General features: G+C 52.2%; 24 non-coding genes and 15 pseudogenes across 24 annotated transcripts; all 39 read right to left on the bottom strand.

Annotated features, from left to right (window-relative positions):
- Positions 1 to 248: 248 nt before the first annotated feature.
- LOC148925727 (5S ribosomal RNA) lies at positions 249 to 367 on the bottom strand. The gene has a single exon (XR_016131257.1). It is a non-coding gene; the product is annotated as a 5S ribosomal RNA (ribosomal RNA).
- Positions 368 to 759: 392 nt separating this feature from the next.
- LOC148925726 (5S ribosomal RNA) lies at positions 760 to 865 on the bottom strand (annotated as a pseudogene).
- A 392-nt stretch (positions 866 to 1,257) lies between these two features.
- LOC148925725 (5S ribosomal RNA) lies at positions 1,258 to 1,363 on the bottom strand (annotated as a pseudogene).
- Positions 1,364 to 1,757: 394 nt separating this feature from the next.
- Positions 1,758 to 1,876, bottom strand: LOC148925724 (5S ribosomal RNA). Its single transcript, XR_016132070.1, has one exon. It is a non-coding gene; the product is annotated as a 5S ribosomal RNA (ribosomal RNA).
- Positions 1,877 to 2,270: 394 nt separating this feature from the next.
- LOC148925723 (5S ribosomal RNA) lies at positions 2,271 to 2,389 on the bottom strand. Its single transcript, XR_016131256.1, has one exon. It is a non-coding gene; the product is annotated as a 5S ribosomal RNA (ribosomal RNA).
- Positions 2,390 to 2,781: 392 nt separating this feature from the next.
- LOC148925722 (5S ribosomal RNA) lies at positions 2,782 to 2,887 on the bottom strand (annotated as a pseudogene).
- Positions 2,888 to 3,281: 394 nt separating this feature from the next.
- Positions 3,282 to 3,400, bottom strand: LOC148925721 (5S ribosomal RNA). Its single transcript, XR_016130977.1, has one exon. It is a non-coding gene; the product is annotated as a 5S ribosomal RNA (ribosomal RNA).
- Positions 3,401 to 3,794: 394 nt separating this feature from the next.
- Positions 3,795 to 3,913, bottom strand: LOC148925720 (5S ribosomal RNA). The gene has a single exon (XR_016131255.1). It is a non-coding gene; the product is annotated as a 5S ribosomal RNA (ribosomal RNA).
- A 392-nt stretch (positions 3,914 to 4,305) lies between these two features.
- Positions 4,306 to 4,411, bottom strand: LOC148925719 (5S ribosomal RNA; annotated as a pseudogene).
- A 392-nt stretch (positions 4,412 to 4,803) lies between these two features.
- LOC148925718 (5S ribosomal RNA) lies at positions 4,804 to 4,909 on the bottom strand (annotated as a pseudogene).
- A 394-nt stretch (positions 4,910 to 5,303) lies between these two features.
- On the bottom strand, positions 5,304 to 5,422 carry LOC148925717 (5S ribosomal RNA). The gene has a single exon (XR_016131123.1). It is a non-coding gene; the product is annotated as a 5S ribosomal RNA (ribosomal RNA).
- A 394-nt stretch (positions 5,423 to 5,816) lies between these two features.
- On the bottom strand, positions 5,817 to 5,935 carry LOC148925716 (5S ribosomal RNA). Its single transcript, XR_016132223.1, has one exon. It is a non-coding gene; the product is annotated as a 5S ribosomal RNA (ribosomal RNA).
- A 394-nt stretch (positions 5,936 to 6,329) lies between these two features.
- On the bottom strand, positions 6,330 to 6,448 carry LOC148925715 (5S ribosomal RNA). The gene has a single exon (XR_016131254.1). It is a non-coding gene; the product is annotated as a 5S ribosomal RNA (ribosomal RNA).
- Positions 6,449 to 6,840: 392 nt separating this feature from the next.
- Positions 6,841 to 6,946, bottom strand: LOC148925714 (5S ribosomal RNA; annotated as a pseudogene).
- Positions 6,947 to 7,338: 392 nt separating this feature from the next.
- On the bottom strand, positions 7,339 to 7,444 carry LOC148925713 (5S ribosomal RNA; annotated as a pseudogene).
- Positions 7,445 to 7,836: 392 nt separating this feature from the next.
- Positions 7,837 to 7,942, bottom strand: LOC148925712 (5S ribosomal RNA; annotated as a pseudogene).
- Positions 7,943 to 8,336: 394 nt separating this feature from the next.
- Positions 8,337 to 8,455, bottom strand: LOC148925711 (5S ribosomal RNA). Its single transcript, XR_016131122.1, has one exon. It is a non-coding gene; the product is annotated as a 5S ribosomal RNA (ribosomal RNA).
- Positions 8,456 to 8,849: 394 nt separating this feature from the next.
- LOC148925710 (5S ribosomal RNA) lies at positions 8,850 to 8,968 on the bottom strand. Its single transcript, XR_016131822.1, has one exon. It is a non-coding gene; the product is annotated as a 5S ribosomal RNA (ribosomal RNA).
- A 394-nt stretch (positions 8,969 to 9,362) lies between these two features.
- On the bottom strand, positions 9,363 to 9,481 carry LOC148925709 (5S ribosomal RNA). The gene has a single exon (XR_016131252.1). It is a non-coding gene; the product is annotated as a 5S ribosomal RNA (ribosomal RNA).
- Positions 9,482 to 9,873: 392 nt separating this feature from the next.
- Positions 9,874 to 9,979, bottom strand: LOC148925708 (5S ribosomal RNA; annotated as a pseudogene).
- A 392-nt stretch (positions 9,980 to 10,371) lies between these two features.
- LOC148925707 (5S ribosomal RNA) lies at positions 10,372 to 10,477 on the bottom strand (annotated as a pseudogene).
- A 394-nt stretch (positions 10,478 to 10,871) lies between these two features.
- On the bottom strand, positions 10,872 to 10,990 carry LOC148925706 (5S ribosomal RNA). Its single transcript, XR_016131121.1, has one exon. It is a non-coding gene; the product is annotated as a 5S ribosomal RNA (ribosomal RNA).
- A 394-nt stretch (positions 10,991 to 11,384) lies between these two features.
- On the bottom strand, positions 11,385 to 11,503 carry LOC148925705 (5S ribosomal RNA). The gene has a single exon (XR_016131821.1). It is a non-coding gene; the product is annotated as a 5S ribosomal RNA (ribosomal RNA).
- Positions 11,504 to 11,897: 394 nt separating this feature from the next.
- LOC148925704 (5S ribosomal RNA) lies at positions 11,898 to 12,016 on the bottom strand. The gene has a single exon (XR_016131251.1). It is a non-coding gene; the product is annotated as a 5S ribosomal RNA (ribosomal RNA).
- A 392-nt stretch (positions 12,017 to 12,408) lies between these two features.
- Positions 12,409 to 12,514, bottom strand: LOC148925703 (5S ribosomal RNA; annotated as a pseudogene).
- A 392-nt stretch (positions 12,515 to 12,906) lies between these two features.
- LOC148925702 (5S ribosomal RNA) lies at positions 12,907 to 13,012 on the bottom strand (annotated as a pseudogene).
- Positions 13,013 to 13,406: 394 nt separating this feature from the next.
- Positions 13,407 to 13,525, bottom strand: LOC148925701 (5S ribosomal RNA). Its single transcript, XR_016132209.1, has one exon. It is a non-coding gene; the product is annotated as a 5S ribosomal RNA (ribosomal RNA).
- Positions 13,526 to 13,919: 394 nt separating this feature from the next.
- LOC148925700 (5S ribosomal RNA) lies at positions 13,920 to 14,038 on the bottom strand. Its single transcript, XR_016132068.1, has one exon. It is a non-coding gene; the product is annotated as a 5S ribosomal RNA (ribosomal RNA).
- Positions 14,039 to 14,431: 393 nt separating this feature from the next.
- LOC148925699 (5S ribosomal RNA) lies at positions 14,432 to 14,550 on the bottom strand. The gene has a single exon (XR_016131250.1). It is a non-coding gene; the product is annotated as a 5S ribosomal RNA (ribosomal RNA).
- Positions 14,551 to 14,944: 394 nt separating this feature from the next.
- Positions 14,945 to 15,063, bottom strand: LOC148925698 (5S ribosomal RNA). Its single transcript, XR_016132208.1, has one exon. It is a non-coding gene; the product is annotated as a 5S ribosomal RNA (ribosomal RNA).
- Positions 15,064 to 15,457: 394 nt separating this feature from the next.
- LOC148925697 (5S ribosomal RNA) lies at positions 15,458 to 15,576 on the bottom strand. Its single transcript, XR_016132067.1, has one exon. It is a non-coding gene; the product is annotated as a 5S ribosomal RNA (ribosomal RNA).
- A 394-nt stretch (positions 15,577 to 15,970) lies between these two features.
- Positions 15,971 to 16,089, bottom strand: LOC148925696 (5S ribosomal RNA). Its single transcript, XR_016131249.1, has one exon. It is a non-coding gene; the product is annotated as a 5S ribosomal RNA (ribosomal RNA).
- Positions 16,090 to 16,483: 394 nt separating this feature from the next.
- Positions 16,484 to 16,602, bottom strand: LOC148925695 (5S ribosomal RNA). Its single transcript, XR_016132212.1, has one exon. It is a non-coding gene; the product is annotated as a 5S ribosomal RNA (ribosomal RNA).
- A 394-nt stretch (positions 16,603 to 16,996) lies between these two features.
- LOC148925694 (5S ribosomal RNA) lies at positions 16,997 to 17,115 on the bottom strand. Its single transcript, XR_016131248.1, has one exon. It is a non-coding gene; the product is annotated as a 5S ribosomal RNA (ribosomal RNA).
- A 392-nt stretch (positions 17,116 to 17,507) lies between these two features.
- On the bottom strand, positions 17,508 to 17,613 carry LOC148925693 (5S ribosomal RNA; annotated as a pseudogene).
- Positions 17,614 to 18,007: 394 nt separating this feature from the next.
- Positions 18,008 to 18,126, bottom strand: LOC148925692 (5S ribosomal RNA). The gene has a single exon (XR_016132201.1). It is a non-coding gene; the product is annotated as a 5S ribosomal RNA (ribosomal RNA).
- A 394-nt stretch (positions 18,127 to 18,520) lies between these two features.
- Positions 18,521 to 18,639, bottom strand: LOC148925691 (5S ribosomal RNA). The gene has a single exon (XR_016131247.1). It is a non-coding gene; the product is annotated as a 5S ribosomal RNA (ribosomal RNA).
- A 392-nt stretch (positions 18,640 to 19,031) lies between these two features.
- Positions 19,032 to 19,137, bottom strand: LOC148925690 (5S ribosomal RNA; annotated as a pseudogene).
- Positions 19,138 to 19,529: 392 nt separating this feature from the next.
- LOC148925689 (5S ribosomal RNA) lies at positions 19,530 to 19,635 on the bottom strand (annotated as a pseudogene).
- Positions 19,636 to 19,882: the final 247 nt, after the last annotated feature.

Genomic DNA, 19,882 nt, shown 5'->3' with positions numbered 1-19,882 from the left:
CGTTCTGAGCTAAGTGTACAGCCCGTGGCTACTCCGGGAAGCAAAAAGAGGCCGTTTCGAGCCATTTCGAACACTTTTAGTTCGCAGCTACTGTTTTTCGGCACATTTAAGATTGTGGGACCCGCTCGTCACCGGCTCGTGGAGTTCGTCGTACTTTTTGTCCTCGTACTCGACAACAGCTAATCGAGTGTCGGACCACATCAAGACCAACTGAACGGAAAAAAAAAATGAACGCACTCGCAAAAAAAGGGGTGCAACACGAGGACTTCCCAGGGGGTCACCCATCCTAGTACTACTCTCGCCCAAGCAAGCTTAACTTCGGAGTTCTGATGGGATCCGGTGCATTAGGGCTGGTATGATCGCACCCATCAATAGCCTCGCACTTTATTCTTTCATATCGTACGCTCCCGTGCGCAGGTTCTGATCCCCCACCCTTCACACAGGCATAACTTTTGATCCGGAAGGAGTTACGGGACCCAAAGCATATCACCGCGAAGCTCTCGCCGAGCCCCACGTTCTGAGCTACGGGTACAGCCCGTGGCTACTCCGGGAAGCAAAAAGAGGCCGTTTCGAGCCATTTCGAACACTTTTAGTTCGCAGCTACAGTTTTTCGGCACGTTTAAGATTGTGGGACCCGCTCATCACCGGCTCGTGGAGATTGTCGTACTTTTTGTCCTCGTACTCGACAACCACTAATCGAGTGTCGGACCACATCAAGACCAACTGAACGGAAAAAAAATGAACGCACTCGCAAAAAAAGGGGTGCAACAGGGGGTCACCCATCCTAGTACTACTCTCGCCCAAGCACGCTTAACTTCGGAGTTCTGATGGGATCCGGTGCATTAGTGCTGGTATGATCGCACCCATCAATAGCCCCGCACTTTATTCTTTCATAGCGTACGCTCCCGTGCGCAGGTTCTGATCCCCCACCCTTCACACAGGCATAACTTTTGATCCGGAAGGAGTTACGGGACCCACAGCATATCACCGCGAAGCTCTCGCCGAGCCCCACGTTCTGAGCTAAGTGTACAGCCCGTGGCTACTCCGGGAAGCAAAAAGAGGCCGTTTCGAGCCATTTCGAACACTTTTAGTTCGCAGCTATAGTTTTTCGGCACGTTTAAGATTGTGGGACCCGCTCATCACCGGCTCGTGGAGATTGTCGTACTTTTTGTCCTCGTACTCGACAACCACTAATCGAGTGTCGGACCACATCAAGACCAACTGAACGGAAAAAAAATGAACGCACTCGCAAAAAAAGGGGTGCAACAGGGGGTCACCCATCCTAGTACTACTCTCGCCCAAGCACGCTTAACTTCGGAGTTCTGATGGGATCCGGTGCATTAGTGCTGGTATGATCGCACCCATCAATAGCCCCGCACTTTATTCTTTCATAGCGTACGCTCCCGTGCGCAGGTTCTGATCCCCCACCCTCCAGACGGGTATAACTTTTGATCGGGAATGAGTTACGGGACCCACAACATATCACCGCGAAGCTCTCGCCGAGCCCCACGTTCTGAGCTACGGGTACAGCCCGTGGCTACTCCGGGAAGCAAAAAGAGGCCGTTTCGAGCCATTTCGAACACTTTTAGTTCGCAGCTACTGTTTTTCGGCACGTTTAAGATTGTGGGACCCGCTCGTCACCGGCTCGTGGAGTTTGTCGTACTTTTTGTCCTCGTACTCGACAACAGCTAATCGAGTGTCGGACCACATCAAGACCAACTGAACGGAAAAAAAAAATGAAGGCACTCGCAAAAAAAGGGGTGCAACACGAGGACTTCCCAGGGGGTCACCCATCCTAGTACTACTCTCGCCCAACCACGCTTAACTTCGGAGTTCTGATGGGATCCGGTGCATTAGTGCTGGTATGATCGCACCCATCAATAGCCTCGCACTTTATTCTGTCATAGCGTACGCTCCCGTGCGCAGGTTCTGATCCCCCACCCTTCACACAGGCATAACTTTTGATCCGGAAGGAGTTACGGGACCCACAGCATATCACCGCGAAGCTCTCGCCGAGCCCCACGTTCTGAGCTAAGTGTACAGCCCGTGGCTACTCCGGGAAGCAAAAAGAGGCCGTTTCGAGCCATTTCGAACACTTTTAGTTCGCAGCTACTGTTTTTCGGCACATTTAAGATTGTGGGACCCGCTCGTCACTGGCTCGTGGAGTTCGTCGTACTTTTTGTCCTCGTACTCGACAACAGCTAATCGAGTGTCGGACCACATCAAGACCAACTGAACGGAAAAAAAAAATGAACGCACTCGCAAAAAAAGGGGTGCAACACGAGGACTTCCCAGGGGGTCACCCATCCTAGTACTACTCTCGCCCAAGCAAGCTTAACTTCGGAGTTCTGATGGGATCCGGTGCATTAGGGCTGGTATGATCGCACCCATCAATAGCCTCGCACTTTATTCTTTCATATCGTACGCTCCCGTGCGCAGGTTCTGATCCCCCACCCTTCACACAGGCATAACTTTTGATCCGGAAGGAGTTACGGGACCCAAAGCATATCACCGCGAAGCTCTCGCCGAGCCCCACGTTCTGAGCTACGGGTACAGCCCGTGGCTACTCCGGGAAGCAAAAAGAGGCCGTTTCGAGCCATTTCGAACACTTTTAGTTCGCAGCTACAGTTTTTCGGCACGTTTAAGATTGTGGGACCCGATCATCACCGGCTCGTGGAGATTGTCGTACTTTTTGTCCTCGTACTCGACAACCACTAATCGAGTGTCGGACCACATCAAGACCAACTGAACGGAAAAAAAATGAACGCACTCGCAAAAAAAGGGGTGCAACAGGGGGTCACCCATCCTAGTACTACTCTCGCCCAAGCACGCTTAACTTCGGAGTTCTGATGGGATCCGGTGCATTAGTGCTGGTATGATCGCACCCATCAATAGCCCCGCACTTTATTCTTTCATAGCGTACGCTCCCGTGCGCAGGTTCTGATCCCCCACCCTCCAGACGGGTATAACTTTTGATCGGGAATGAGTTACGGGACCCACAACATATCACCGCGAAGCTCTCGCCGAGCCCCACGTTCTGAGCTACGGGTACAGCCCGTGGCTACTCCGGGAAGCAAAAAGAGGCCGTTTCGAGCCATTTCGAACACTTTTAGTTCGCAGCTACTGTTTTTCGGCACGTTTAAGATTGTGGGACCCGCTCGTCACCGGCTCGTGGAGTTTGTCGTACTTTTTGTCCTCGTACTCGACAACAGCTAATCGAGTGTCGGACCACATCAAGACCAACTGAACGGAAAAAAAAAATGAAGGCACTCGCAAAAAAAGGGGTGCAACACGAGGACTTCCCAGGGGGTCACCCATCCTAGTACTACTCTCGCCCAAGCACGCTTAACTTCGGAGTTCTGATGGGATCCGGTGCATTAGTGCTGGTATGATCGCACCCATCAATAGCCTCGCACTTTATTCTGTCATAGCGTACGCTCCCGTGCGCAGGTTCTGATCCCCCACCCTTCACACAGGCATAACTTTTGATCCGGAAGGAGTTACGGGACCCACAGCATATCACCGCGAAGCTCTCGCCGAGCCCCACGTTCTGAGCTAAGTGTACAGCCCGTGGCTACTCCGGGAAGCAAAAAGAGGCCGTTTCGAGCCATTTCGAACACTTTTAGTTCGCAGCTACTGTTTTTCGGCACATTTAAGATTGTGGGACCCGCTCGTCACCGGCTCGTGGAGTTCGTCGTACTTTTTGTCCTCGTACTCGACAACAGCTAATCGAGTGTCGGACCACATCAAGACCAACTGAACGGAAAAAAAAAATGAACGCACTCGCAAAAAAAGGGGTGCAACACGAGGACTTCCCAGGGGGTCACCCATCCTAGTACTACTCTCGCCCAAGCAAGCTTAACTTCGGAGTTCTGATGGGATCCGGTGCATTAGGGCTGGTATGATCGCACCCATCAATAGCCTCGCACTTTATTCTTTCATATCGTACGCTCCCGTGCGCAGGTTCTGATCCCCCACCCTTCACACAGGCATAACTTTTGATCCGGAAGGAGTTACGGGACCCAAAGCATATCACCGCGAAGCTCTCGCCGAGCCCCACGTTCTGAGCTACGGGTACAGCCCGTGGCTACTCCGGGAAGCAAAAAGAGGCCGTTTCGAGCCATTTCGAACACTTTTAGTTCGCAGCTACAGTTTTTCGGCACGTTTAAGATTGTGGGACCCGCTCATCACCGGCTCGTGGAGATTGTCGTACTTTTTGTCCTCGTACTCGACAACCACTAATCGAGTGTCGGACCACATCAAGACCAACTGAACGGAAAAAAAATGAACGCACTCGCAAAAAAAGGGGTGCAACAGGGGGTCACCCATCCTAGTACTACTCTCGCCCAAGCACGCTTAACTTCGGAGTTCTGATGGGATCCGGTGCATTAGTGCTGGTATGATCGCACCCATCAATAGCCCCGCACTTTATTCTTTCATAGCGTACGCTCCCGTGCGCAGGTTCTGATCCCCCACCCTTCACACAGGCATAACTTTTGATCCGGAAGGAGTTACGGGACCCACAGCATATCACCGCGAAGCTCTCGCCGAGCCCCACGTTCTGAGCTAAGTGTACAGCCCGTGGCTACTCCGGGAAGCAAAAAGAGGCCGTTTCGAGCCATTTCGAACACTTTTAGTTCGCAGCTACAGTTTTTCGGCACGTTTAAGATTGTGGGACCCGCTCATCACCGGCTCGTGGAGATTGTCGTACTTTTTGTCCTCGTACTCGACAACCACTAATCGAGTGTCGGACCACATCAAGACCAACTGAACGGAAAAAAAATGAACGCACTCGCAAAAAAAGGGGTGCAACAGGGGGTCACCCATCCTAGTACTACTCTCGCCCAAGCACGCTTAACTTCGGAGTTCTGATGGGATCCGGTGCATTAGTGCTGGTATGATCGCACCCATCAATAGCCCCGCACTTTATTCTTTCATAGCGTACGCTCCCGTGCGCAGGTTCTGATCCCCCACCCTCCAGACGGGTATAACTTTTGATCGGGAATGAGTTACGGGACCCACAACATATCACCGCGAAGCTCTCGCCGAGCCCCACGTTCTGAGCTACGGGTACAGCCCGTGGCTACTCCGGGAAGCAAAAAGAGGCCGTTTCGAGCCATTTCGAACACTTTTAGTTCGCAGCTACTGTTTTTCGGCATGTTTAAGATTGTGGGACCCGCTCGTCACCGGCTCGTGGAGATTGTCGTACTTTTTGTCCTCGTACTCGACAACAGCTAATCGAGTGTCGGACCACATCAAGACCAAATGAATGGAAAAAAAAAATGAACGCACTCGCAAAAAAAGGGGTGCAACACAAGGACTTCCCAGGGGGTCACCCATCCTAGTACTACTCTCGCCCAAGCACGCATAACTTCGGAGTTCTGATGGGATCCGGTGCATTAGTGCTGGTATGATCGCACCCATCAATAGCCTCGCACTTTATTCTGTCATAGCGTACGCTCCCGTGCGCAGGTTCTGATCCCCCACCCTTCACACAGGCATAACTTTTGATCCGGAAGGAGTTACGGGACCCACAGCATATCACCGCGAAGCTCTCGCCGAGCCCCACGTTCTGAGCTAAGTGTACAGCCCGTGGCTACTCCGGGAAGCAAAAAGAGGCCGTTTCGAGCCATTTCGAACACTTTTAGTTCGCAGCTACTGTTTTTCGGCACGTTTAAGATTGTGGGACCCGCTCGTCACCGGCTCGTGGAGTTTGTCGTACTTTTTGTCCTCGTACTCGACAACAGCTAATCGAGTGTCGGACCACATCAAGACCAACTGAACGGAAAAAAAAAATGAAGGCACTCGCAAAAAAAGGGGTGCAACACGAGGACTTCCCAGGGGGTCACCCATCCTAGTACTACTCTCGCCCAAGCACGCTTAACTTCGGAGTTCTGATGGGATCCGGTGCATTAGTGCTGGTATGATCGCACCCATCAATAGCCTCGCACTTTATTCTGTCATAGCGTACGCTCCCGTGCGCAGGTTCTGATCCCCCACCCTTCACACAGGCATAACTTTTGATCCGGAAGGAGTTACGGGACCCACAGCATATCACCGCGAAGCTCTCGCCGAGCCCCACGTTCTGAGCTAAGTGTACAGCCCGTGGCTACTCCGGGAAGCAAAAAGAGGCCGTTTCGAGCCATTTCGAACACTTTTAGTTCGCAGCTACTGTTTTTCGGCACATTTAAGATTGTGGGACCCGCTCGTCACCGGCTCGTGGAGTTCGTCGTACTTTTTGTCCTCGTACTCGACAACAGCTAATCGAGTGTCGGACCACATCAAGACCAACTGAACGGAAAAAAAAAATGAACGCACTCGCAAAAAAAGGGGTGCAACACGAGGACTTCCCAGGGGGTCACCCATCCTAGTACTACTCTCGCCCAAGCAAGCTTAACTTCGGAGTTCTGATGGGATCCGGTGCATTAGGGCTGGTATGATCGCACCCATCAATAGCCTCGCACTTTATTCTTTCATATCGTACGCTCCCGTGCGCAGGTTCTGATCCCCCACCCTTCACACAGGCATAACTTTTGATCCGGAAGGAGTTACGGGACCCAAAGCATATCACCGCGAAGCTCTCGCCGAGCCCCACGTTCTGAGCTACGGGTACAGCCCGTGGCTACTCCGGGAAGCAAAAAGAGGCCGTTTCGAGCCATTTCGAACACTTTTAGTTCGCAGCTACAGTTTTTCGGCACGTTTAAGATTGTGGGACCCGCTCATCACCGGCTCGTGGAGATTGTCGTACTTTTTGTCCTCGTACTCGACAACCACTAATCGAGTGTCGGACCACATCAAGACCAACTGAACGGAAAAAAAATGAACGCACTCGCAAAAAAAGGGGTGCAACAGGGGGTCACCCATCCTAGTACTACTCTCGCCCAAGCACGCTTAACTTCGGAGTTCTGATGGGATCCGGTGCATTAGTGCTGGTATGATCGCACCCATCAATAGCCCCGCACTTTATTCTTTCATAGCGTACGCTCCCGTGCGCAGGTTCTGATCCCCCACCCTTCACACAGGCATAACTTTTGATCCGGAAGGAGTTACGGGACCCAAAGCATATCACCGCGAAGCTCTCGCCGAGCCCCACGTTCTGAGCTACGGGTACAGCCCGTGGCTACTCCGGGAAGCAAAAAGAGGCCGTTTCGAGCCATTTCGAACACTTTTAGTTCGCAGCTACAGTTTTTCGGCACGTTTAAGATTGTGGGACCCGCTCATCACCGGCTCGTGGAGATTGTCGTACTTTTTGTCCTCGTACTCGACAACCACTAATCGAGTGTCGGACCACATCAAGACCAACTGAACGGAAAAAAAATGAACGCACTCGCAAAAAAAGGGGTGCAACAGGGGGTCACCCATCCTAGTACTACTCTCGCCCAAGCACGCTTAACTTCGGAGTTCTGATGGGATCCGGTGCATTAGTGCTGGTATGATCGCACCCATCAATAGCCCCGCACTTTATTCTTTCATAGCGTACGCTCCCGTGCGCAGGTTCTGATCCCCCACCCTTCACACAGGCATAACTTTTGATCCGGAAGGAGTTACGGGACCCACAGCATATCACCGCGAAGCTCTCGCCGAGCCCCACGTTCTGAGCTAAGTGTACAGCCCGTGGCTACTCCGGGAAGCAAAAAGAGGCCGTTTCGAGCCATTTCGAACACTTTTAGTTCGCAGCTACAGTTTTTCGGCACGTTTAAGATTGTGGGACCCGCTCATCACCGGCTCGTGGAGATTGTCGTACTTTTTGTCCTCGTACTCGACAACCACTAATCGAGTGTCGGACCACATCAAGACCAACTGAACGGAAAAAAAATGAACGCACTCGCAAAAAAAGGGGTGCAACAGGGGGTCACCCATCCTAGTACTACTCTCGCCCAAGCACGCTTAACTTCGGAGTTCTGATGGGATCCGGTGCATTAGTGCTGGTATGATCGCACCCATCAATAGCCCCGCACTTTATTCTTTCATAGCGTACGCTCCCGTGCGCAGGTTCTGATCCCCCACCCTCCAGACGGGTATAACTTTTGATCGGGAATGAGTTACGGGACCCACAACATATCACCGCGAAGCTCTCGCCGAGCCCCACGTTCTGAGCTACGGGTACAGCCCGTGGCTACTCCGGGAAGCAAAAAGAGGCCGTTTCGAGCCATTTCGAACACTTTTAGTTCGCAGGTACTGTTTTTCGGCACGTTTAAGATTGTGGGACCCGCTCGTCGCCGGCTCGTGGAGATTGTCGTACTTTTTGTCCTCGTACTCGACAACAGCTAATCGAGTGTCGGACCACATCAAGACCAAATGAATGGAAAAAAAAAATGAACGCACTCGCAAAAAAAGGGGTGCAACACAAGGACTTCCCAGGGGGTCACCCATCCTAGTACTACTCTCGCCCAAGCACGCATAACTTCGGAGTTCTGATGGGATCCGGTGCATTAGTGCTGGTATGATCGCACCCATCAATAGCCTCGCACTTTATTCTGTCATAGCGTACGCTCCCGTGCGCAGGTTCTGATCCCCCACCCTTCACACAGGCATAACTTTTGATCCGGAAGGAGTTACGGGACCCACAGCATATCACCGCGAAGCTCTCGCCGAGCCCCACGTTCTGAGCTAAGTGTACAGCCCGTGGCTACTCCGGGAAGCAAAAAGAGGCCGTTTCGAGCCATTTCGAACACTTTTAGTTCGCAGCTACTGTTTTTCGGCACGTTTAAGATTGTGGGACCCGCTCGTCACCGGCTCGTGGAGTTTGTCGTACTTTTTGTCCTCGTACTCGACAACAGCTAATCGAGTGTCGGACCACATCAAGACCAACTGAACGGAAAAAAAAAATGAAGGCACTCGCAAAAAAAGGGGTGCAACACGAGGACTTCCCAGGGGGTCACCCATCCTAGTACTACTCTCGCCCAAGCACGCTTAACATCGGAGTTCTGATGGGATCCGGTGCATTAGTGCTGGTATGATCGCACCCATCAATAGCCTCGCACTTTATTCTGTCATAGCGTACGCTCCCGTGCGCAGGTTCTGATCCCCCACCCTTCACACAGGCATAACTTTTGATCCGGAAGGAGTTACGGGACCCACAGCATATCACCGCGAAGCTCTCGCCGAGCCCCACGTTCTGAGCTAAGTGTACAGCCCGTGGCTACTCCGGGAAGCAAAAAGAGGCCGTTTCGAGCCATTTCGAACACTTTTAGTTCGCAGCTACTGTTTTTCGGCACATTTAAGATTGTGGGACCCGCTCGTCACCGGCTCGTGGAGTTCGTCGTACTTTTTGTCCTCGTACTCGACAACAGCTAATCGAGTGTCGGACCACATCAAGACCAACTGAACGGAAAAAAAAAATGAACGCACTCGCAAAAAAAGGGGTGCAACACGAGGACTTCCCAGGGGGTCACCCATCCTAGTACTACTCTCGCCCAAGCAAGCTTAACTTCGGAGTTCTGATGGGATCCGGTGCATTAGGGCTGGTATGATCGCACCCATCAATAGCCTCGCACTTTATTCTTTCATATCGTACGCTCCCGTGCGCAGGTTCTGATCCCCCACCCTTCACACAGGCATAACTTTTGATCCGGAAGGAGTTACGGGACCCAAAGCATATCACCGCGAAGCTCTCGCCGAGCCCCACGTTCTGAGCTACGGGTACAGCCCGTGGCTACTCCGGGAAGCAAAAAGAGGCCGTTTCGAGCCATTTCGAACACTTTTAGTTCGCAGCTACAGTTTTTCGGCACGTTTAAGATTGTGGGACCCGCTCATCACCGGCTCGTGGAGATTGTCGTACTTTTTGTCCTCGTACTCGACAACCACTAATCGAGTGTCGGACCACATCAAGACCAACTGAACGGAAAAAAAATGAACGCACTCGCAAAAAAAGGGGTGCAACAGGGGGTCACCCATCCTAGTACTACTCTCGCCCAAGCACGCTTAACTTCGGAGTTCTGATGGGATCCGGTGCATTAGTGCTGGTATGATCGCACCCATCAATAGCCTCGCACTTTATTCTGTCATAGCGTACGCTCCCGTGCGCAGGTTCTGATCCCCCACCCTTCACACAGGCATAACTTTTGATCCGGAAGGAGTTACGGGACCCACAGCATATCACCGCGAAGCTCTCGCCGAGCCCCACGTTCTGAGCTAAGTGTACAGCCCGTGGCTACTCCGGGAAGCAAAAAGAGGCCGTTTCGAGCCATTTCGAACACTTTTAGTTCGCAGCTACAGTTTTTCGGCACGTTTAAGATTGTGGGACCCGCTCATCACCGGCTCGTGGAGATTGTCGTACTTTTTGTCCTCGTACTCGACAACCACTAATCGAGTGTCGGACCACATCAAGACCAACTGAACGGAAAAAAAATGAACGCACTCGCAAAAAAAGGGGTGCAACAGGGGGTCACCCATCCTAGTACTACTCTCGCCCAAGCACGCTTAACTTCGGAGTTCTGATGGGATCCGGTGCATTAGTGCTGGTATGATCGCACCCATCAATAGCCCCGCACTTTATTCTTTCATAGCGTACGCTCCCGTGCGCAGGTTCTGATCCCCCACCCTCCAGACGGGTATAACTTTTGATCGGGAATGAGTTACGGGACCCACAACATATCACCGCGAAGCTCTCGCCGAGCCCCACGTTCTGAGCTACGGGTACAGCCCGTGGCTACTCCGGGAAGCAAAAAGAGGCCGTTTCGAGCCATTTCGAACACTTTTAGTTCGCAGGTACTGTTTTTCGGCACGTTTAAGATTGTGGGACCCGCTCGTCGCCGGCTCGTGGAGATTGTCGTACTTTTTGTCCTCGTACTCGACAACAGCTAATCGAGTGTCGGACCACATCAAGACCAAATGAATGGAAAAAAAAAATGAACGCACTCGCAAAAAAAGGGGTGCAACACAAGGACTTCCCAGGGGGTCACCCATCCTAGTACTACTCTCGCCCAAGCACGCATAACTTCGGAGTTCTGATGGGATCCGGTGCATTAGTGCTGGTATGATCGCACCCATCAATAGCCTCGCACTTTATTCTGTCATAGCGTACGCTCCCGTGCGCAGGTTCTGATCCCCCACCCTTCACACAGGCATAACTTTTGATCCGGAAGGAGTTACGGGACCCACAGCATATCACCGCGAAGCTCTCGCCGAGCCCCACGTTCTGAGCTAAGTGTACAGCCCGTGGCTACTCCGGGAAGCAAAAAGAGGCCGTTTCGAGCCATTTCGAACACTTTTAGTTCGCAGCTACTGTTTTTCGGCACGTTTAAGATTGTGGGACCCGCTCGTCACCGGCTCGTGGAGTTTGTCGTACTTTTTGTCCTCGTACTCGACAACAGCTAATCGAGTGTCGGACCACATCAAGACCAACTGAACGGAAAAAAAAAATGAAGGCACTCGCAAAAAAAGGGGTGCAACACGAGGACTTCCCAGGGGGTCACCCATCCTAGTACTACTCTCGCCCAAGCACGCTTAACATCGGAGTTCTGATGGGATCCGGTGCATTAGTGCTGGTATGATCGCACCCATCAATAGCCTCGCACTTTATTCTGTCATAGCGTACGCTCCCGTGCGCAGGTTCTGATCCCCCACCCTTCACACAGGCATAACTTTTGATCCGGAAGGAGTTACGGGACCCACAGCATATCACCGCGAAGCTCTCGCCGAGCCCCACGTTCTGAGCTAAGTGTACAGCCCGTGGCTACTCCGGGAAGCAAAAAGAGGCCGTTTCGAGCCATTTCGAACACTTTTAGTTCGCAGCTACTGTTTTTCGGCACATTTAAGATTGTGGGACCCGCTCGTCACCGGCTCGTGGAGTTCGTCGTACTTTTTGTCCTCGTACTCGACAACAGCTAATCGAGTGTCGGACCACATCAAGACCAACTGAACGGAAAAAAAAAATGAACGCACTCGCAAAAAAAGGGGTGCAACACGAGGACTTCCCAGGGGGTCACCCATCCTAGTACTACTCTCGCCCAAGCAAGCTTAACTTCGGAGTTCTGATGGGATCCGGTGCATTAGGGCTGGTATGATCGCACCCATCAATAGCCTCGCACTTTATTCTTTCATATCGTACGCTCCCGTGCGCAGGTTCTGATCCCCCACCCTTCACACAGGCATAACTTTTGATCCGGAAGGAGTTACGGGACCCAAAGCATATCACCGCGAAGCTCTCGCCGAGCCCCACGTTCTGAGCTACGGGTACAGCCCGTGGCTACTCCGGGAAGCAAAAAGAGGCCGTTTCGAGCCATTTCGAACACTTTTAGTTCGCAGCTACAGTTTTTCGGCACGTTTAAGATTGTGGGACCCGCTCATCACCGGCTCGTGGAGATTGTCGTACTTTTTGTCCTCGTACTCGACAACCACTAATCGAGTGTCGGACCACATCAAGACCAACTGAACGGAAAAAAAATGAACGCACTCGCAAAAAAAGGGGTGCAACAGGGGGTCACCCATCCTAGTACTACTCTCGCCCAAGCACGCTTAACTTCGGAGTTCTGATGGGATCCGGTGCATTAGTGCTGGTATGATCGCACCCATCAATAGCCTCGCACTTTATTCTGTCATAGCGTACGCTCCCGTGCGCAGGTTCTGATCCCCCACCCTTCACACAGGCATAACTTTTGATCCGGAAGGAGTTACGGGACCCACAGCATATCACCGCGAAGCTCTCGCCGAGCCCCACGTTCTGAGCTAAGTGTACAGCCCGTGGCTACTCCGGGAAGCAAAAAGAGGCCGTTTCGAGCCATTTCGAACACTTTTAGTTCGCAGCTACAGTTTTTCGGCACGTTTAAGATTGTGGGACCCGCTCATCACCGGCTCGTGGAGATTGTCGTACTTTTTGTCCTCGTACTCGACAACCACTAATCGAGTGTCGGACCACATCAAGACCAACTGAACGGAAAAAAAATGAACGCACTCGCAAAAAAAGGGGTGCAACAGGGGGTCACCCATCCTAGTACTACTCTCGCCCAAGCACGCTTAACTTCGGAGTTCTGATGGGATCCGGTGCATTAGTGCTGGTATGATCGCACCCATCAATAGCCCCGCACTTTATTCTTTCATAGCGTACGCTCCCGTGCGCAGGTTCTGATCCCCCACCCTCCAGACGGGTATAACTTTTGATCGGGAATGAGTTACGGGACCCACAACATATCACCGCGAAGCTCTCGCCGAGCCCCACGTTCTGAGCTACGGGTACAGCCCGTGGCTACTCCGGGAAGCAAAAAGAGGCCGTTTCGAGCCATTTCGAACACTTTTAGTTCGCAGCTACTGTTTTTCGGCATGTTTAAGATTGTGGGACCCGCTCGTCACCGGCTCGTGGAGATTGTCGTACTTTTTGTCCTCGTACTCGACAACAGCTAATCGAGTGTCGGACCACATCAAGACCAAATGAATGGAAAAAAAAAATGAACGCACTCGCAAAAAAAGGGGTGCAACACAAGGACTTCCCAGGGGGTCACCCATCCTAGTACTACTCTCGCCCAAGCACGCATAACTTCGGAGTTCGGATGGGATCCGGTGCATTAGTGCTGGTATGATCGCACCCATCAATAGCCTCGCACTTTATTCTGTCATAGCGTACGCTCCCGTGCGCAGGTTCTGATCCCCCACCCTTCACACAGGCATAACTTTTGATCCGGAAGGAGTTACGGGACCCACAGCATATCACCGCGAAGCTCTCGCCGAGCCCCACGTTCTGAGCTAAGTGTAGAGCCCGTGGCTACTCCGGGAAGCAAAAAGAGGCCGTTTCGAGCCATTTCGAACACTTTTAGTTCGCAGCTACTGTTTTTCGGCACGTTTAAGATTGTGGGACCCGCTCGTCACCGGCTCGTGGAGTTTGTCGTACTTTTTGTCCTCGTACTCGACAACAGCTAATCGAGTGTCGGACCACATCAAGACCAACTGAACGGAAAAAAAAAATGAAGGCACTCGCAAAAAAAGGGGTGCAACACGAGGACTTCCCAGGGGGTCACCCATCCTAGTACTACTCTCGCCCAACCACGCTTAACTTCGGAGTTCTGATGGGATCCGGTGCATTAGTGCTGGTATGATCGCACCCATCAATAGCCTCGCACTTTATTCTGTCATAGCGTACGCTCCCGTGCGCAGGTTCTGATCCCCCACCCTTCACACAGGCATAACTTTTGATCCGGAAGGAGTTACGGGACCCACAGCATATCACCGCGAAGCTCTCGCCGAGCCCCACGTTCTGAGCTAAGTGTACAGCCCGTGGCTACTCCGGGAAGCAAAAAGAGGCCGTTTCGAGCCATTTCGAACACTTTTAGTTCGCAGCTACTGTTTTTCGGCACATTTAAGATTGTGGGACCCGCTCGTCACCGGCTCGTGGAGTTCGTCGTACTTTTTGTCCTCGTACTCGACAACAGCTAATCGAGTGTCGGACCACATCAAGACCAACTGAACGGAAAAAAAAATGAACGCACTCGCAAAAAAAGGGGTGCAACACGAGGACTTCCCAGGGGGTCACCCATCCTAGTACTACTCTCGCCCAAGCAAGCTTAACTTCGGAGTTCTGATGGGATCCGGTGCATTAGGGCTGGTATGATCGCACCCATCAATAGCCTCGCACTTTATTCTTTCATATCGTACGCTCCCGTGCGCAGGTTCTGATCCCCCACCCTTCACACAGGCATAACTTTTGATCCGGAAGGAGTTACGGGACCCAAAGCATATCACCGCGAAGCTCTCGCCGAGCCCCACGTTCTGAGCTAAGTGTAGAGCCCGTGGCTACTCCGGGAAGCAAAAAGAGGCCGTTTCGAGCCATTTCGAACACTTTTAGTTCGCAGCTACTGTTTTTCGGCACGTTTAAGATTGTGGGACCCGCTCGTCACCGGCTCGTGGAGTTTGTCGTACTTTTTGTCCTCGTACTCGACAACAGCTAATCGAGTGTCGGACCACATCAAGACCAAATGAATGGAAAAAAAAAATGAACGCACTCGCAAAAAAAGGGGTGCAACACAAGGACTTCCCAGGGGGTCACCCATCCTAGTACTACTCTCGCCCAAGCACGCATAACTTCGGAGTTCGGATGGGATCCGGTGCATTAGTGCTGGTATGATCGCACCCATCAATAGCCTCGCACTTTATTCTGTCATAGCGTACGCTCCCGTGCGCAGGTTCTGATCCCCCACCCTTCACACAGGCATAACTTTTGATCCGGAAGGAGTTACGGGACCCACAGCATATCACCGCGAAGCTCTCGCCGAGCCCCACGTTCTGAGCTAAGTGTAGAGCCCGTGGCTACTCCGGGAAGCAAAAAGAGGCCGTTTCGAGCCATTTCGAACACTTTTAGTTCGCAGCTACTGTTTTTCGGCACGTTTAAGATTGTGGGACCCGCTCGTCACCGGCTCGTGGAGTTTGTCGTACTTTTTGTCCTCGTACTCGACAACAGCTAATCGAGTGTCGGACCACATCAAGACCAACTGAACGGAAAAAAAAAATGAAGGCACTCGCAAAAAAAGGGGTGCAACACGAGGACTTCCCAGGGGGTCACCCATCCTAGTACTACTCTCGCCCAACCACGCTTAACTTCGGAGTTCTGATGGGATCCGGTGCATTAGTGCTGGTATGATCGCACCCATCAATAGCCTCGCACTTTATTCTGTCATAGCGTACGCTCCCGTGCGCAGGTTCTGATCCCCCACCCTTCACACAGGCATAACTTTTGATCCGGAAGGAGTTACGGGACCCACAGCATATCACCGCGAAGCTCTCGCCGAGCCCCACGTTCTGAGCTAAGTGTACAGCCCGTGGCTACTCCGGGAAGCAAAAAGAGGCCGTTTCGAGCCATTTCGAACACTTTTAGTTCGCAGCTACTGTTTTTCGGCACATTTAAGATTGTGGGACCCGCTCGTCACCGGCTCGTGGAGTTCGTCGTACTTTTTGTCCTCGTACTCGACAACAGCTAATCGAGTGTCGGACCACATCAAGACCAACTGAACGGAAAAAAAAAATGAACGCACTCGCAAAAAAAGGGGTGCAACACGAGGACTTCCCAGGGGGTCACCCATCCTAGTACTACTCTCGCCCAAGCAAGCTTAACTTCGGAGTTCTGATGGGATCCGGTGCATTAGGGCTGGTATGATCGCACCCATCAATAGCCTCGCACTTTATTCTTTCATATCGTACGCTCCCGTGCGCAGGTTCTGATCCCCCACCCTTCACACAGGCATAACTTTTGATCCGGAAGGAGTTACGGGACCCAAAGCATATCACCGCGAAGCTCTCGCCGAGCCCCACGTTCTGAGCTAAGTGTAGAGCCCGTGGCTACTCCGGGAAGCAAAAAGAGGCCGTTTCGAGCCATTTCGAACACTTTTAGTTCGCAGCTACTGTTTTTCGGCACGTTTAAGATTGTGGGACCCGCTCGTCACCGGCTCGTGGAGTTTGTCGTACTTTTTGTCCTCGTACTCGACAACAGCTAATCGAGTGTCGGACCACATCAAGACCAACTGAACGGAAAAAAAAAATGAAGGCACTCGCAAAAAAAGGGGTGCAACACGAGGACTTCCCAGGGGGTCACCCATCCTAGTACTACTCTCGCCCAAGCACGCTTAACTTCGGAGTTCTGATGGGATCCGGTGCATTAGTGCTGGTATGATCGCACCCATCAATAGCCTCGCACTTTATTCTGTCATAGCGTACGCTCCCGTGCGCAGGTTCTGATCCCCCACCCTTCACACAGGCATAACTTTTGATCCGGAAGGAGTTACGGGACCCACAGCATATCACCGCGAAGCTCTCGCCGAGCCCCACGTTCTGAGCTAAGTGTACAGCCCGTGGCTACTCCGGGAAGCAAAAAGAGGCCGTTTCGAGCCATTTCGAACACTTTTAGTTCGCAGCTACTGTTTTTCGGCACATTTAAGAGTGTGGGACCCGCTCGTCACCGGCTCGTGGAGTTCGTCGTACTTTTTGTCCTCGTACTCGACAACAGCTAATCGAGTGTCGGACCACATCAAGACCAACTGAACGGAAAAAAAAAATGAACGCACTCGCAAAAAAAGGGGTGCAACACGAGGACTTCCCAGGGGGTCACCCATCCTAGTACTACTCTCGCCCAAGCAAGCTTAACTTCGGAGTTCTGATGGGATCCGGTGCATTAGGGCTGGTATGATCGCACCCATCAATAGCCTCGCACTTTATTCTTTCATATCGTACGCTCCCGTGCGCAGGTTCTGATCCCCCACCCTTCACACAGGCATAACTTTTGATCCGGAAGGAGTTACGGGACCCAAAGCATATCACCGCGAAGCTCTCGCCGAGCCCCACGTTCTGAGCTACGGGTACAGCCCGTGGCTACTCCGGGAAGCAAAAAGAGGCCGTTTCGAGCCATTTCGAACACTTTTAGTTCGCAGCTACAGTTTTTCGGCACGTTTAAGATTGTGGGACCCGATCATCACCGGCTCGTGGAGATTGTCGTACTTTTTGTCCTCGTACTCGACAACCACTAATCGAGTGTCGGACCACATCAAGACCAACTGAACGGAAAAAAAATGAACGCACTCGCAAAAAAAGGGGTGCAACAGGGGGTCACCCATCCTAGTACTACTCTCGCCCAAGCACGCTTAACTTCGGAGTTCTGATGGGATCCGGTGCATTAGTGCTGGTATGATCGCACCCATCAATAGCCCCGCACTTTATTCTTTCATAGCGTACGCTCCCGTGCGCAGGTTCTGATCCCCCACCCTCCAGACGGGTATAACTTTTGATCGGGAATGAGTTACGGGACCCACAACATATCACCGCGAAGCTCTCGCCGAGCCCCACGTTCTGAGCTACGGGTACAGCCCGTGGCTACTCCGGGAAGCAAAAAGAGGCCGTTTCGAGCCATTTCGAACACTTTTAGTTCGCAGCTACTGTTTTTCGGCACGTTTAAGATTGTGGGACCCGCTCGTCACCGGCTCGTGGAGTTTGTCGTACTTTTTGTCCTCGTACTCGACAACAGCTAATCGAGTGTCGGACCACATCAAGACCAACTGAACGGAAAAAAAAAATGAAGGCACTCGCAAAAAAAGGGGTGCAACACGAGGACTTCCCAGGGGGTCACCCATCCTAGTACTACTCTCGCCCAAGCACGCTTAACTTCGGAGTTCTGATGGGATCCGGTGCATTAGTGCTGGTATGATCGCACCCATCAATAGCCTCGCACTTTATTCTGTCATAGCGTACGCTCCCGTGCGCAGGTTCTGATCCCCCACCCTTCACACAGGCATAACTTTTGATCCGGAAGGAGTTACGGGACCCACAGCATATCACCGCGAAGCTCTCGCCGAGCCCCACGTTCTGAGCTAAGTGTACAGCCCGTGGCTACTCCGGGAAGCAAAAAGAGGCCGTTTCGAGCCATTTCGAACACTTTTAGTTCGCAGCTACTGTTTTTCGGCACATTTAAGATTGTGGGACCCGCTCGTCACCGGCTCGTGGAGTTCGTCGTACTTTTTGTCCTCGTACTCGACAACAGCTAATCGAGTGTCGGACCACATCAAGACCAACTGAACGGAAAAAAAAAATGAACGCACTCGCAAAAAAAGGGGTGCAACACGAGGACTTCCCAGGGGGTCACCCATCCTAGTACTACTCTCGCCCAAGCAAGCTTAACTTCGGAGTTCTGATGGGATCCGGTGCATTAGGGCTGGTATGATCGCACCCATCAATAGCCTCGCACTTTATTCTTTCATATCGTACGCTCCCGTGCGCAGGTTCTGATCCCCCACCCTTCACACAGGCATAACTTTTGATCCGGAAGGAGTTACGGGACCCAAAGCATATCACCGCGAAGCTCTCGCCGAGCCCCACGTTCTGAGCTACGGGTACAGCCCGTGGCTACTCCGGGAAGCAAAAAGAGGCCGTTTCGAGCCATTTCGAACACTTTTAGTTCGCAGCTACAGTTTTTCGGCACGTTTAAGATTGTGGGACCCGCTCATCACCGGCTCGTGGAGATTGTCGTACTTTTTGTCCTCGTACTCGACAACCACTAATCGAGTGTCGGACCACATCAAGACCAACTGAACGGAAAAAAAATGAACGCACTCGCAAAAAAAGGGGTGCAACAGGGGGTCACCCATCCTAGTACTACTCTCGCCCAAGCACGCTTAACTTCGGAGTTCTGATGGGATCCGGTGCATTAGTGCTGGTATGATCGCACCCATCAATAGCCCCGCACTTTATTCTTTCATAGCGTACGCTCCCGTGCGCAGGTTCTGATCCCCCACCCTTCACACAGGCATAACTTTTGATCCGGAAGGAGTTACGGGACCCACAGCATATCACCGCGAAGCTCTCGCCGAGCCCCACGTTCTGAGCTAAGTGTACAGCCCGTGGCTACTCCGGGAAGCAAAAAGAGGCCGTTTCGAGCCATTTCGAACACTTTTAGTTCGCAACTACAGTTTTTCGGCACGTTTAAGATTGTGGGACCCGCTCATCACCGGCTCGTGGAGATTGTCGTACTTTTTGTCCTCGTACTCGACAACCACTAATCGAGTGTCGGACCACATCAAGACCAACTGAACGGAAAAAAAATGAACGCACTCGCAAAAAAAGGGGTGCAACAGGGGGTCACCCATCCTAGTACTACTCTCGCCCAAGCACGCTTAACTTCGGAGTTCTGATGGGATCCGGTGCATTAGTGCTGGTATGATCGCACCCATCAATAGCCCCGCACTTTATTCTTTCATAGCGTACGCTCCCGTGCGCAGGTTCTGATCCCCCACCCTCCAGACGGGTATAACTTTTGATCGGGAATGAGTTACGGGACCCACAACATATCACCGCGAAGCTCTCGCCGAGCCCCACGTTCTGAGCTACGGGTACAGCCCGTGGCTACTCCGGGAAGCAAAAAGAGGCCGTTTCGAGCCATTTCGAACACTTTTAGTTCGCAGCTACTGTTTTTCGG

Source organism: Salvia hispanica, chromosome 5 (assembly GCF_029641045.1).
Source record: "Salvia hispanica isolate PSC_SH4W2 chromosome 5, Shi_PSC_v1, whole genome shotgun sequence".
Lineage (NCBI taxonomy): Eukaryota > Viridiplantae > Streptophyta > Magnoliopsida > Lamiales > Lamiaceae > Salvia > Salvia hispanica.
This window is presented reverse-complemented; position numbering and strand designations above follow the sequence as displayed.